Genomic DNA, 15,418 nt, shown 5'->3' with positions numbered 1-15,418 from the left:
CTGACCAGGTTTGTTCGTAACGCTTTCGATCTAATTTACGGGTAGAGAAATGTCCGGTAGTGAAGATTTTACACTGTATTATGTGATCTGTTCATTCGGAACGATGTATAGGTTAATACATAAATTTTGCTATTTCTAGTAAATATTTTATTACAAAGCGGAACTAGCTGGCAACTCGGAAATTTAATTTCAAATTTATTTATTTTGATCAAACAGCGATTGGAGAAATTTATGAGAATACTTGTTTGTAAATTTTAGCGAATTATATGAGTTTAACGATTTCATTTTCAGTTTAGTTACAATTAATGATATATAAACAAAGCAAAACAATTACTAACTAAGTAAAGTTTATGAATAGATATAAAATCATTAAAGAAAAAACAGCCAATAATTTAGTGGTTAGGTATTTTCGCACCGGCGGAGAACCTTTTTGAAGTTAGAAATGTATTTCTCATTTTTCAGCATACGATAATGTGCCGGATGTCGTCTGCTTTGCATTGACGTCATCACCTCAATTTGAGAGTTCAAACTTCCAGTATATTAGCAACTCTGCAGTTGATTTTTGAAATATCTTTTTTAAGAAAACAGGAAAAGAGAGTGTTTACTACAGCTTGCGATGTTTTATTGGCATGAGCAACACCAACGAATTCATTTTGCAGTAGCAATTTTTCTTAAACTCGTTAAAAACACGTTTGAAAGATTTCTTCGGTCCTTTTTTTCTAGTAGAGAAGAATTAAATTCTAATCAATCTTTGAACTAAGCAAACTCACCTACACTTCGTCGACGGAACGCAAAACTACTCCATTATGTTGGGGTGTGAAAACTGCTCTCATGAAATGAGATTTATTCGTGATTTGAATATAATAGCATATTCTCTAGCTACTACTTACGGAACAAAAGTCACAGCTGCATGATTTAATATCCAAATAAAAAATTTTCATTTTATGTTTACAAACGTTTGCTAGTCTAGAGCGAGAGAATTTCATGCTTTTATACTGAGAGTCATCAAGGTGTTCCAAAAATGACCGATGACTTAAAATTTGAATTGAAGGAAAACAAAAAGAAATAAAAATGTGTGATATTCCGTTTCACGGAGGGAATAATCCCGCGAAAAAGAGAAAAGTGGTAGCCCAAACTAATTCCTTATCAATTTATTTGTAAGAAGGAAACTAATACTTGGAATTAATTCACCACTAGTAATTAAAAAAATCGTTATACTTCGAACTGATAACAAAAAATATTTAATATTTTTTTTTAATTGTTATTAGAGAAAGCAAAAACAGGCATAAATTAAATTTCGTTTTCTAAGCAGAACGCAGCATTTAAGTTAAAACTTTTTTATTTATTTTCTCTGATTGGCACCACCCTGTGCTTTGGAAACCAATTTTCGTTTTCACGAATTTTCAAAATTATTAGAAAATTTTAAACCTATGTCACTACCGACTTGAAAACTTATCTACCCTGAAATAAAACTTTTGTTAAGAATGTATACACAATGGTTACAATTCAATTATAGCCAAAGCAAAATATATCATTACAATAGTGTGAGGAGCACTCAAAAAAATTTAAACAAAATTAGAACACATTATGTAAAAAATATAAACAACGAAAAAACAAACAAATATATCAAGCAAAAAAACAGAAAATGAAATGTAAGGAGATTAAAGAACAGTACACGAAAGGAAATCTACATAGTGAGGAGAGAATTAAAATGAACTTGAGCGTACCGGAATCTTTCAAGAATGATTAAAATATTTTCGTAATAAGATTGCCAGATTACAAAATATGAAAACAGAAGCATAAAAATACTTTTAATTAATTTTAATTAATACATAATATAATATGCATTACATAATACATAACATAACATAATTAATACATAACATAATAATACATAACATAATTAATACATAAACTTCTAATTAATACATTAAAATGCTTTTGAAAAATATTTTTAATAATTTTCTTGTCTTGTCATTATTTTTTATTTTTCATTATTTTCCATATTTTCTCAATATTTTAGCTTATTTTATGAGTTCTATATACTTGCAGCTTATGCGCAGTTAATAAAACTTAATAATTTTCTTCGTTTTTCTCTTTGTTTTTATTGTGCTATGTTATAGTGATCATATTTTAAGCAGCTTTAGCGCTTGATATTATCTACTATTAACTTACTTTCGTTTTCTTTTTGTTTCCGTTTTTAGTTCGGTTTTGTTCTTATTGTGCTATATATATAATCAAACATATAAATCAAATTTACAATAATAATTAGTATATAAATCAAATTAATATATAAATCACACGAATATGAGAAAACGTTTTAAGAGCCTTTTCGCCCAGAACATGCAAGTCTATTTTAAAATAAGTATTGTTACCCCCCCCCCCCTCCATATCATACCAAAAAATATCATAATATACTTTTTTTTTCATTTACTCGGCCACTAAAAAAGGAGGAAGAATTTAAATGAGGGTCAGAATTTCACGCACCCTCGTCCGAACAGCTGTGAATTACGAATATAATTGATGATTATTAATCCCTTAAAAATTACTTTTCTTCTTTTTGAAGTCACGCCTCACTCCTGATTCAACGATGCCAAATGAACAATATATTTATTCATTCATAAGTAATCAGATAAAGTGGAAATAAAAGATGAAACGACATTTTAGAGTGGCAAACTTGTTAAACAATAAAACCATTATAGGCGGAAACTTAGAAAAGGAAAAAACAAAAACTGCGTAGTGCACGAATTTACAACTTTGTAATCTATTTCATTATTTCATAATATAGCTTATTGTGTTGACTAAATTCAATTTTCTTTAAAATATCAGGGACTTTTCCAATTGACTAGTTCCGCCCCGATCAGAATAAAATAAAAATGGGCAGCGAAGAATTCTTAAAGTGGTAGCTTAAGTTGTTTCCTTTTAATTATTACTAAAATATATATTTAAAAAAAATTATATATATTCCCTTCCAATTGAAATTTTTTTTGCTTGATATAAAAAATTTTGTTTGATATACATCGAACATTTATATTTTTTCTCAATTTCGCTCTCATTTAATAAAATTTTTCAGATTGAGAGAACTAGTAAAATGGCTTTTACGTTGTAAATTTACTAAAAATTTATAGACTACAAAATTGACAAAATTAAAAAAAAAGACATTATTGACGCCAAAATTTACTAACACCAATGATGCTTAAATAATTTAGGCCCCATTGAAAGGGTAAAATACCTAAGATAATTGTTTAATTGTGGTAAATTTTGACTATCATAAGTTGGCCTCTAGCAACAGTATTCTGCCAATGATATTGACTATAGTTAATATTTGTTTTGATGAGATAAACAATTAAAACGTGTTTTGCCTAATAAGCCAGCTGTAAGGGTAACAAATAAGGATGAATAAAAAAATTATTAAATTTACTTGGGCTTTATTAATTGTGTCGTTATTCGTCTCTCAGTTCTGTGTATGATTTCGTAGTGTTGTTTAGTAATTATTTATTAATTATTTACTTTTCAGTTATTAAAAAAATAAAATAAATGTTTAACTTATTAATAAAAATGACTTAATAATAAAAATAAGTTAAAAATAAACACATTTTTAGTTGTTCTTTCCATTACAACAAATATAAACTGTAGTCAGTATCATTTGACATAATTTTGTTGTTGGAGGCCAACTTATCATGGTCAAAATTTACCACAATCAAATAAGTAGGGTGATAAATTTCTGGAGGCTGCTTCTAACTTTGGTACCCGGTAGCTTGAGAATTGTTTTCTTCTCTCATTACGTAATGACTGTTACGCAATCATTTCTGCTCTTCTACATTATTTGAAGAAAAAATTTAAAATTGATTTTTGAATTTTTCCATGTGAATGAAAAATAAAAAGTAAAAATAACAAACGAATAATCTTTAGTAAAGGAATTACGGAAATTGATGCAGTTTTAATCTATACCATATATGTTCTTACATAGGTACAAAGCATTTAATGAGTAAATTTGGTGGAAATTTAGGCTGCATCAATACTGCACAGTTTTATGACATATACTGAGGAAATGAGTTTTTATGGCCTCTCTCGAAGTTATAAGTACAGGAGAAAGTAGCTTGGTTGTGGTGGACTTTAAATAGCAGGAGCAATAGTATTATGCCTGATGATTCCGAATACACTTAATACTTACGACAAAGTGCGTGTTTTGCTTAATCTAAAAACGTAAAGCCACCGAAAAGGCAACAAATTGATGAAAAAACATTGAAATTATTTTAGCTTTTTTATTTGTATCGATATTTACTTTACAGTTTGTGCATGATTTCGTAGTGCTGTTCAATACTAATTTATTGTTTATTTTCTTTCCTCAATTAGTAAACAAATAAATCAAATGCTAGACATGTATTTTTAAAAACATTTAAGTCAGTTGTTTGTACAGAATTCAGACTAGTTCTTTACATAATCGTTTGTAAGATATTTACACATTTCTTTCTTTTATTGCCTCAAAAAGGTTTATTCAATGAATTATAATTTATCAACAATTTATTTTTTTGCTCGAAACATAATAAATTTCATCAAATCTTGATAAACTTTTTCACACCGCATGGTGGCATGAATATCAAATTTTAAAATAAATGTTAAATATAAAATTGAAATTGATTTAGGATAAATAAATGTCATTCTGTATTATTTAACTTATGTTAGTTAAAAAATGTAAGAAGTGTTTGTAAATTTACGTGTTTGGTTTCTGTTTGCGCTAAAATGAACAAACAAACAAATACATAAATGCGAGACACATCTATTTATGAGGACTTTTTAGGTATACGCTATTGTTAATAGAGAATTTAGGTTAGCTTATTACGTAACCGTTAAAGTCACGTAATAAGCTAACCTGAATATGTTTATACTAATAGATACGTTTATACCAATTTTATACGTTTCACAAAATTTCATTTGATAAAAAAATATCTACATTCCTTTCTTTATCACTTAACATAGCAAATTTTATCCAATTCTATGCAACTTTTTTTTATCATGAAAAAGCTGGAATTACAAATTGTAAAATAAACGTCGAATGTAAAATTAAAATTGATTAAAGAAAAATTAATCTCGTTCCTTATAATTTAATATTTTACGAACGCTAGCAAACTGGAGAAAGTGTTTGTAAATTTATATGTTTAGTTTTCGTTTGCGCTAAAACAAATAAAAAATAAGAAAAAGAAAAAGAGTGCGAGACGGCTATTTATAAAATATTTTCCGTCAGTTGTTTCGAGAGAATTCAGGTTAGTTCTTTGCATTTCCATTCGTAAAATGTTGACACAAATTTCTTATCTAACGTGGAAACACTAACCATTGCCAAATCTCTTTTAAAGCCATACTTTATTTGTCTCATTTAAACTGCTGAGAGCTGAAGAAAGATTTTAATGAATAGATGCAATAAACTTAACCTTGATAGTTATATCTGTTTCAATATCACAGGCCATTCATATATTTATGTATATGTTTTCTCACTCCTAAAATAAGAAATAAAGAGAAAAAAAAAGGAAGAAAAAAAAGCATTAAAATAATTCGTTTTTACGTAATTAGTTTGATTCTCACGAAATATGACAATTCACTGTCCCTTGCTCCAAGATCTAATACTATAATACTAAAGTAACTTTTTTTTTAAAAAAATTAATAAATAGCATTGCTGTTAGCATTTTGAAATGACTTTGCACTAGCATTGACTGTTTTGTATAGTTAAAAAATTTAATTGAACTTCAAATTTTCATGTTTCTGGCATGTCACAAACAGTGTTTCCAATAATAACTAGATTCAAAACTTCCCAAAAAATTTTCAATATCTAATTTCTTTCATCTCAAACGGTGTAAGCATTTCTAGAATATACGCAGAGGGTATTATTTACAAAAACTTCTTTTAAAATAATTTTTTCTGCCAATAATTTGTTTGTCCCAAGAAAATCTGTCATTTTCCTGGCTATTTTTATTTAGTGGTTTACAACCGAAATTGATAGAGCCAGCAATCAATATCTTATCTTAATAGAATGATTAGATATCCTCCTACATGAACATGTCTTGTTGCATGAATAAAGAACCAATTTTCTGGTTCAAAATCTATTTCAAAAATTTTTCAAGATGAGTAGGTTTATGTGTTGTCATTTTCCTGGCTTCTTGAAATCATTAATAACATAAATTACACAGATTTATCTGAGTTATTTTAAGAAATCCTGTTGTTTTCTGCAGATTATGAACGTCTTAGGCCAAAATATTAAATTAAAGTAAAGTTATATGCTATGAAATGGCAAATTCGTCATTATCCTGGCTTATGAATGCCAGGACATTTGAAGTGTTACCAGAAATACTTTTTAACTGCTAATACTGTAAGGAGGGAAAGCAAATATTTACCTAATACCAAGTTTATATATGATTGTATTATGCTTGGATGTAATTAAAGTTATTTATTTATTTAATGATTGATTATTATACACAATTTTATTCTGTACATATCAGCAACAATTTTTTTTAATTCTTTCTACAGTGGATAAAAAGAATTAATTTAAGCAATTTATGGTTCATCTAACATTAAGGCTTAAGTTGAGTTACTTACTATTAAGTTAAAATGACTGTTTTTTAAAATTCTAAGCTAATATGTCATTTTCCTGGCATTCAAGATTTGGTGAATTTCTATTTAATTTTTTTTCGAGCAAATGTCAATAAACTACTCCGCTGTCTGTAAGATAAGTGTAACTAAAGAAGTATACAAAATTTTAGATTATTTTGAAGACTTTAAATTTGAAGAAATTCTTTGGTCCGAATTGTCATGCTTAAAAAGAATCACCCATTAATATAATACATCGTTTGTATAGTACAGTGGTTCCCAACCTTTTGTGGACCATCGCTCCCCTCTTGGGGTTGACTGACACATATCGCCTCTTTCTATTTTTGCTCGAAAAACCATTCATTGTTGCTTGTGAGCAATCAAACACTGAAAATATGCTATGTTATTTGATTTTAATTTAAATTGTAATGCAAATAAGGAGGCACATTTATCCCGTCATTTTTATTAATTAAAAAAAATTGTGCATCTTCTTTTTTTCAAAAGGAAGAAATTATAATAAACATATTTAAAACGGAATAATTAAAACAAAAGTACATTTTTTTAAATTAATATTTTAATGTAATCAAGAAAAAGTTAAAACGTTAACAACTAAAATTTGAGAAAAAAAAATGAAGAGGGAGAAAGTACATTTTTACCACTTCAATCACTGCCCTGTGCTTGATGTATTTCTAGTAAAAGCTTGAATGTCAGGTTTTATGCTCGTCAGATTTAAACGCGGGTCTCCTTTGAAGCAAATGTCCAACCTATCTCCTTGATTTGTGAGCAGCTGGAAGACCGAACTAAATCCTCTCTCCACTAAATAGGTTGACGGGAAAGAGATGAGAAGCGGCTCAGTTTGTTTCCACAATTGTGGATAAGTGTCCATAAGCTTTACCCAAGCTAACTCGTAACCGTATTCTTTAAAGACGACTTAAGCCTCACAGTCATACTTCAAATATAAAATCTCAGTCTACAAAGAGGAAGTGAGCTTATCCACAACTTCAAAAGAGAAAAGATCGAAAATCCAATCCGGAATTTCTAATTTCATCAAATCTTTAAATCTTGATTCCATAACTGATCAAGGTGATCTGTAAAAATTAAGATTTTATTTTCGAGAATCTCGATATCTGCCATGGAACACTTTTTAAGAGTTGGAAATTGCATTAGCTCTTTGCGACCAATGTTTGACTTGTAGATATCAAACTTGGCGATGAATGAAGATATGATTCCTTCCCATCTCACAGATGTATGTAGGGACAGAAATTCGAAATCTTCATCATTTTCATGGCAAAGTTCTCGAAACAAACGGTTATTAGGAGAATTAGCTTTTATTTTATTAATGCCCGAAATAGCCAATTTTTCGCAGCCAAAAGTTGACGATGAATGAGATAATGAATGGTGAGATAACTTCCGGTACTTCTTTTTTAAGGTGACCCAGAAACCCAGTATGACAACCTGACATGGTTGGAGCACCATCTGTTGCACAAGCACTTACATTTGTGAGGGGAATTTCTTTTTCCTCAAAATAATCTTTGGCCAATTTAAAAATCGACGATCCTTTTGTATCTGTGTTCTTGTAATATCTGTGTTTTGTATCTGTGTCTTGTAGTTCTTGTAAACAACATTTCCTCGTAAATCTCCTTACTCTCATTTATGAATCTCACGTAAGGTAAAGCAGCTTTGTTATCTATCACATTTGATTCATCAATCTGCAACGCAAATTTACCTTCTTTCAGAAATTTGATGAGTTTTGATTCAACGTCGGCGGCCATCTCATCAATACGCCTGAAAACAGTATTATTGATCAGAGGAACAGAGCGACTTATCAGATTTCCGCCTGCGATGCCATGACAAACGATCGTGCACTTGATTTTTTTTTTAATTTTTAACTATCATAATTCTTTGTTTACACCAGAACCATAGGCTTCATATATATTTTCAATTTCAATCTCAAATAGCTTCTATTATTAATATTATTAGCAATTTTTATCTTTTGAATACTCGTCGCCCCCTGATCGCCCCCCTAAGGATAATCGCCCCCTTTGGGGCAATCACCCCCAGGTTGGGAACCACTGGTATAGTACAATAACTAGAATGATCACTATTGTTTCGATTTCCAGTTACGTTAAAAAAAATTATGATTTAATTTTATTAATCTTTGCTACGTTTTCACTCGATAATCTTACTACTATCAGTCTGGCCCTAGATGTTAGAACAAGGCAACTAAAAGAATTGAAACAATAATTAATTAAGCTAAGGACAAAATTGACTTCTAGCTAGGTTCCTGGGTCCAAGACCTAGCAAAAAAGGCGTTGCTTATGCAGAAAAGGGACATTCCCCCCCAATCAGCTTTTGAATTTTTTTTTTTTTTTTTAAAAACTGTTCGATTAAGTACTAAGTTTGATTTATTCTGTTACCATTAACCCAACCTACTCGCATATATCATTAATTAGTTGCTAAATTTCCCAATTTACTCAGAAGATTTCTTTTATTTAAAGTGTAACAAAATGCGTACTAAATATTTTTATTTTGGTTTAAAAGTTGATTTTAAAGAAGCAAAGCCAAACAGAGCCTTTTTGCAAAGTTTGCTGGGTCAAACAAAGCCCTTAAGAACCGAACTTGCAGAATTGTACGGGTCAGATAAATGGTACCCAATGTATAAAAAATGATAATAAATGTCTCTTAAACCAAGTTTAAACTATACGTAAACATTTTCTCTCATTGATCCTATTTTAATTTTTTAAATATTCGTTACTTACGTATTATCGCAACCAGGTTGGCGCGATTTGTAAGTTTGAGTAAGAAAGTATGAATAGAAAGAAAATGTACATTTATTAATTACAGATGATTTTTAATACAGTTTTTTATGTAATTTTATTCATATAACATAATGTATAATTATGCTATATATAATATATTATAATTATATATTATATAATATAATATAATAAAATATTATAATATATTATAATAAAATAATATATTTAATATTATTTTATTCATATAACACGTAGGGTTGCCGTAAGTAGGGTCGCCACATTTGGCGATTTATGCGAATTTTGGCCTGGTTGCGTTAATACGTAAGTACCAAATATTCTAGCTACTTCATTGAAAACATAAACATAAATTTTAAAAATATTAATATATTCTGGAGCGCATGGGTTTTCTATTATTTCCTATACTAAAACTTGTTAAGAGTTAAATAAACTCCATTTTTTTAAAATTTTTTTTTTAACTTTTTGAGCTTTTTTATATCAGGGAAATAAGTAATTTTAAATTAAGTCCGGTCTTAAAGGAATATCCTTGTCTTGTCTAGTCTTGAATTGAGGGCTGAGCATCCCATCCATCATGCATTTTTCTATTTTAAATTGGTTCTTTGTGGTCAGCGGTCTATGTGGTGTTAACTGGATTCAAGCACCTTGCTTAAGTAAATGAAAATAACGAAAATTAAAAGAAGCAGCTTATTAACAATGTGTGGCTGATCCGTCTACCACTGAGGGTATTTCAAGTCAGCACTGTGGTCGGTGCAAACCGAATGCGGAATTCTTATCGATCACCCATCGCCGGGATCGAACCCGCTTCACCTGACTGGAAGGCGAACGCTCTATCCCCTGAGCCATCGCGGCTCTCTGTCAGTTATCACATGAAACAATTTGATTAAATAATTATTTAATGATTGAGACAGATTACAGGGTAAAACTGGATCATCACCTCCTACATCAAAAAGCCTCCACACGGTTTTTTATAAGTAGTCCGCGCAGACTATTCAAAAATTGAACCGGTTGCGTGCATGGAATCCATATTTTATTCTGACGTTGACTGAGAAAAATTTATCATATATACTTGAGAATTAAATCTGCAGTGGTTGACAAGCAAACAAAACAAACCAATCATATTCATAAATTAAACAAATTTTTAGACACATATTTGCTACCACTCTCTTATTTTTACTAGATTTTGTATTAAGTGGCTGGTTTACCTTCATAATGATCTGATCGGACTACCTATAATAAATCATGTGGAGGCTTTCAGTTGTAGGAGGCGTTGACTGTTGGGAGTTTTTACTGCGCATAAAATCTTCCATTTTCATATTAGCAATTTTTTTTCTGGATTGTTAATTGTCTAATTGTTGCTTTTAAGTCAAATTCCCAATTTTTTCTAACAACTTTAAAAAATTGCCTAAATAACGAGCGCCCAATTGTGAATTTTTACCGAATATTTATAAGATTGTGAATTTTGTTGTAAAAATTGTTTGGAAGATTCTAAAGATTGAAAGATTGTAAATTTCCACCGAATTTTTAATCAAAATGTAACCAAGATCTTTTTGTTTTGGTTATTCTAATGAAACATCCTCAGTGGTAGATGGATCATGGGTTAGAGTCCCCTTGCCGAGAGGCTAATCGTGGGAGGTTCTCGTGGTCTTCCTCTTCATGGAACGCAAATGCTGGTTAGCTACATCAAAAACTCCTTCGCGAATGCAAATTTCACCCAATACTTGATTCGGGAGTTCCCTTGTCTTCTGGATTGGGTTCAAAATTATAAGGCTACGGGGTTGAACATTAGTTATCGTAAGCCCATAAAATTGGGACTGCTGTTCAACGTCGGTTGTAAAAAAAAATTGTGTGAATTTCAATGTAGATTGATGATCAACGTGGGGAAACGCTTGATCGAGTTGTAATTATCATTGTAGCAGAAAAAGGATATCTCATATCTCATATGTGATGGTTATCTTAGCATCAGCCCCGCTAGGGGCTCTAGCTAATTCATCTGAATGGAAATAAATAATAAATCGCCGAAGCACAACTGAAAGGTGAAAGTTGGGGTTCAGTATCTTTTACTGAGAGAAAATTAAAATGAAGTGAGATTGAACAAACAAGTTTAAGAGAGAGAAGAGGTTTTGCGGCAGACTGCCTCGCCTCCCTTCGAGGTATTACCCCCGAGTTTCTCAGGAGCACAGTAGCCACATAGCCTTAGAGAAAAGGAGAAATACATAATAAATGCGCAAAATCATTTACAAGTACTTACAGCTATTTACAAAATTTACGGGACAAAACTTCGTCTGATAGGAAAAAGGTGGTTGCCGGGCTATATTTTATGTTGTCTTTGATGAGCTCAAAATCAATATTTTTAAAGTAATTGCACGTATGACAAGAGAGTGCATCTCTGAAAAAACTTGCACATAGTTCAGCTATGTGCTCATCTATTTTGTTGATTTTTAACTCTCGTCTTAGATCTTTCATTCTTGGATCTGGGGGCTCCAGTGATATATCTGAGGAATTTATTTTGAGTAATTTCCAGTTTCTTTTTTTGAGTAACAGTGGTTGTGCTCCATGCAGGGGCTGCGTAGCTGATGATCGGTCGAATGCATCGGAGGTATAGCGTTCGTTTTGTTTTGAGTGATAGTTTTGAATTATAGTTTAATATTGGTTTCAGAGATCTATAGGCTCCTTGCGCTTTGCTAAGAATATTTTCAATATGGGTATTCCAGTTTAAAGTACTAGTAAGAGTGACGCCTAGGTAGGTGGCCTTTCGAACTAGTGGTATTGCATCATTGAAAAGAGTAATATTTGGATAAATGACTTTCTTTTTACTTGATTTCCTAATAATTAGTAGTGAAGATTTAGTGGTGTTGATGGCTACCTTCCATTTTGTGCACCAGTCTTCGATATGAGGTATGATATTACTGAGATTAGTAACTGACTTCTTAGGATTTATGGATCTGCTCATAAGTGCTGTATCATCTGAGTAGAAGGCTGAGGTGATCTTTCTCATATTATTAAAATTTGGAAAGTCCGCTGAATAAATTAGGTAGAGCACAGGGCCCTGAATTGAACCTTGCGGAACTCCTGCTTTAATGTTTCTAGCGGAAGAAAATACTGTATTGATCTTAATATGAAAGGTTCTGTTTGTCAGATAATTATTAATTAGTAGTGTTAGATCTTTGGGAATATTGAAATTTATGAGCTTGTATATGAGACCCTGATGCCAGACTCGGTCAAAGGCTTTGGCCACATCCAACATCAGGAGCGCTGTTGTTTCTTTTTTGAAGAATCCTTGGTTGATATTCTCAATAACTCTCACTAGTTGTTTAGTGGTCGATAAGTGTTCTTGAAAACCGAATTGTTCATCCGGGATAAGAAAAAGGATATCCAGGGCTGAAAGCGTATATATAAAGACGAAAAAGAGCAATTACTGGTACGTAAGACATTTCATTTTAGCATTATTTCGGGAAAAATAAAAAAAAAATTTAACTACCACAATTTTCTTGCAATTATAATATATAAAACAACTGCTTCCGTTTAATTCTAACATATTTTCCAAATGAACACACAACTTAGATGAAGGAGTAGATATCCCCTTAGGATAGGCACTCCGGCAAAACTGAATCAGTCAATTTTTACGTTATTGTTAAACCAAATTCGATAAATAAACAGATAGCCCTAGGTGTTAAGCACTCAGATATTTAATGTTTAAATCGGTTAAAAAAAATCGCGAAACATTAGATATTCTTAATTAGTGTGAATAAAAAAATTGACTTACTCCTCCTCAGAACTAACAAAAACTGGAGTGGTTTTACGACCAGCTCTTCCTATCTTCCGTTTCGCTTTAACCCCGGGGATATTTGCTTACAATGTGAAATTTTATTACTACCGCTACAAAACATTTTGAATAAAAAAAAAAAAAAAAAAAAAAAAAAAAAAAAAAAAAAAAAAACAGCAGTAGTATGATAATCTATTTAATACTTATATTTGTTGCGTAAATATGTTACGGCTTAAACTTTAAAGAAAAATAACTGTACTCAAAATTTTGGTTTTAGTTTCTTTTTTTTTAATCTTCATCTTTCTTCGAAGCTCTTGTAAGAGCTACTGCTTAAACTTTAAAAGATAATTACTGGTATTCAAAATTTTGGTCATAGTTTTTTTCTTCTTTAATCTTTACTCTTCTTCGAAGTTCTTGTAAGAGTTACCGCTTAAATTTTAGAAGATAATTACTGGTACTCAAAATTTTGGTTATAGTTTTTTTCTCCTTAATCTTTATTCTTCTTCGAAGCTCTTGTAAGAGCTACCGCTTAAAAAGATAATTACTGGTACTCAAAATTTTGGTTATAGTTTTTTTTCCTTAATCTTTATTCTTCTTCGAAGCTCTTGTAAGAACTACTGCTTAAACTTCAAAAAATAATTACTGGTACTCAAAATTATGGTTATAGTTTTTTTTCCTTTAATCTTTATTCTTCTTCGAAGCTCTTGTAAGAGCTCTAAACCTTTCTTCGCTCTCAAAAAGAAGATGAGTTTCCATCAATATCCGTTAGTTCTTTGAACTTAGATATTGATAGAAAGTGAGGGTGTCTTCTCTATTAGTAAACATTAACACTTTTCATGAAAGATTTGAAGCAGATCTCCGGTAGTAGTTGACCTAATTTCTTACCTATTTTTGAGAATAATTCTGTTTTCTTTCTTTATTCTGCCGCTTATTCTTAAATCCTTTATTACTCAGTTGCATGAGTAAAGAGGCTCTTCTTTTACGTAAACAACAGCATGAATGTAACCCAGAATTAACCAATTACGATGTGTAAAGACATCGCTTTGTAGCAGCGTGGTGATGGATCCATCAACTAAGAGCTTTAAATCTTTAAATTTATTGTAATTTTTAATATCGAATGAAATTTCCTTGCTAGCAAATATTTAGTTTAAGCAAAATGTTTCTCTATGAAATTTAAATATGATAAATTCATTTTGACTCTGTTTTTATCTATCAATCGATCTCTCCCCCCCCCCTCTCTCCTTCTCTCTCTCTCTCTCTCTCTCTCTCTCTCTCTCTCTCTCTCTCTATATATATATATATATATATATATATATATATATATATATATATATATATATATATATATATATATATATATATATATATATATATATATATATATATATATATACAGAGATGCCAACTTGCTCCAGACAGCAAATATATATTTTAAAGTGGTAGTTTATCAATTGTGATTCTTGGTTTAATACATTCAATTTAGTAGATTTTTATCCACCACTATTTCGAAATAATTCGTAGGCTTATATAATTCACCACTTTTCAGTACTAAGTCAAACTGTACCCTCTAAAAAACAAGCAAAAATAGCAAAATAATTCAAAAATTTACTTTGCAGTTATTTACCGTTTTTTTAATTATTTTGGCGTGTCCGGAGCAGTTGGCATCTCTGTATGTATAATATTATATATAATAAATAAGTAAATACAAGAAAAAACGAAGAAAGTTAAGAAAAACAATAAGTTTCATTTATTGCGCTTAAGCTGCAAGTAAACAGAACTCATTAGATAAGTTCAAAATGAAGAATAAAACAAAATATTTTATATAAACTGTTGTTTGTTATTTTTTACCTATTATCCCCCCCCTTTTATATATATATATATATATATATATATATATATATATATATATATATATATATATATATATATATATAAATAAATAAATAAATAAATACAAGAAAACACTAAGAAAGTTAAGAAAAACAATAAGTAACATTTATTGCGCTTAAGCTGCAAGTAAACAGCACTCATTAGATAAGTTCAAAATGAAGAATAAAACAAAGAAAAATTATAGACATATGAAAAAAAGGGGTGGGAAATAATAAGTAAAAAAACAACAAACAACATTTTATAAAATAAAAAAAAAAAAAAAAATAATAATCTAATAATTTCTTTGTTATTTTATGTAATTTTTCCATGTGCAAATCCATTTCGGGCAAATCCGTGGCTATAATTATGTACTAAAATTTTTTCTTTGTTAATCTTTCCATGTGCAAATCCATTTCGGGCAAATCCGTGG

This window comes from Parasteatoda tepidariorum, chromosome 5 (genome assembly GCF_982258835.1).
Source record: "Parasteatoda tepidariorum strain Cologne lab strain chromosome 5, Ptep-v5.0, whole genome shotgun sequence".
Taxonomy (NCBI): Eukaryota; Metazoa; Arthropoda; class Arachnida; order Araneae; family Theridiidae; genus Parasteatoda; species Parasteatoda tepidariorum.
Note: the sequence above shows the minus strand (reverse complement) of the source record.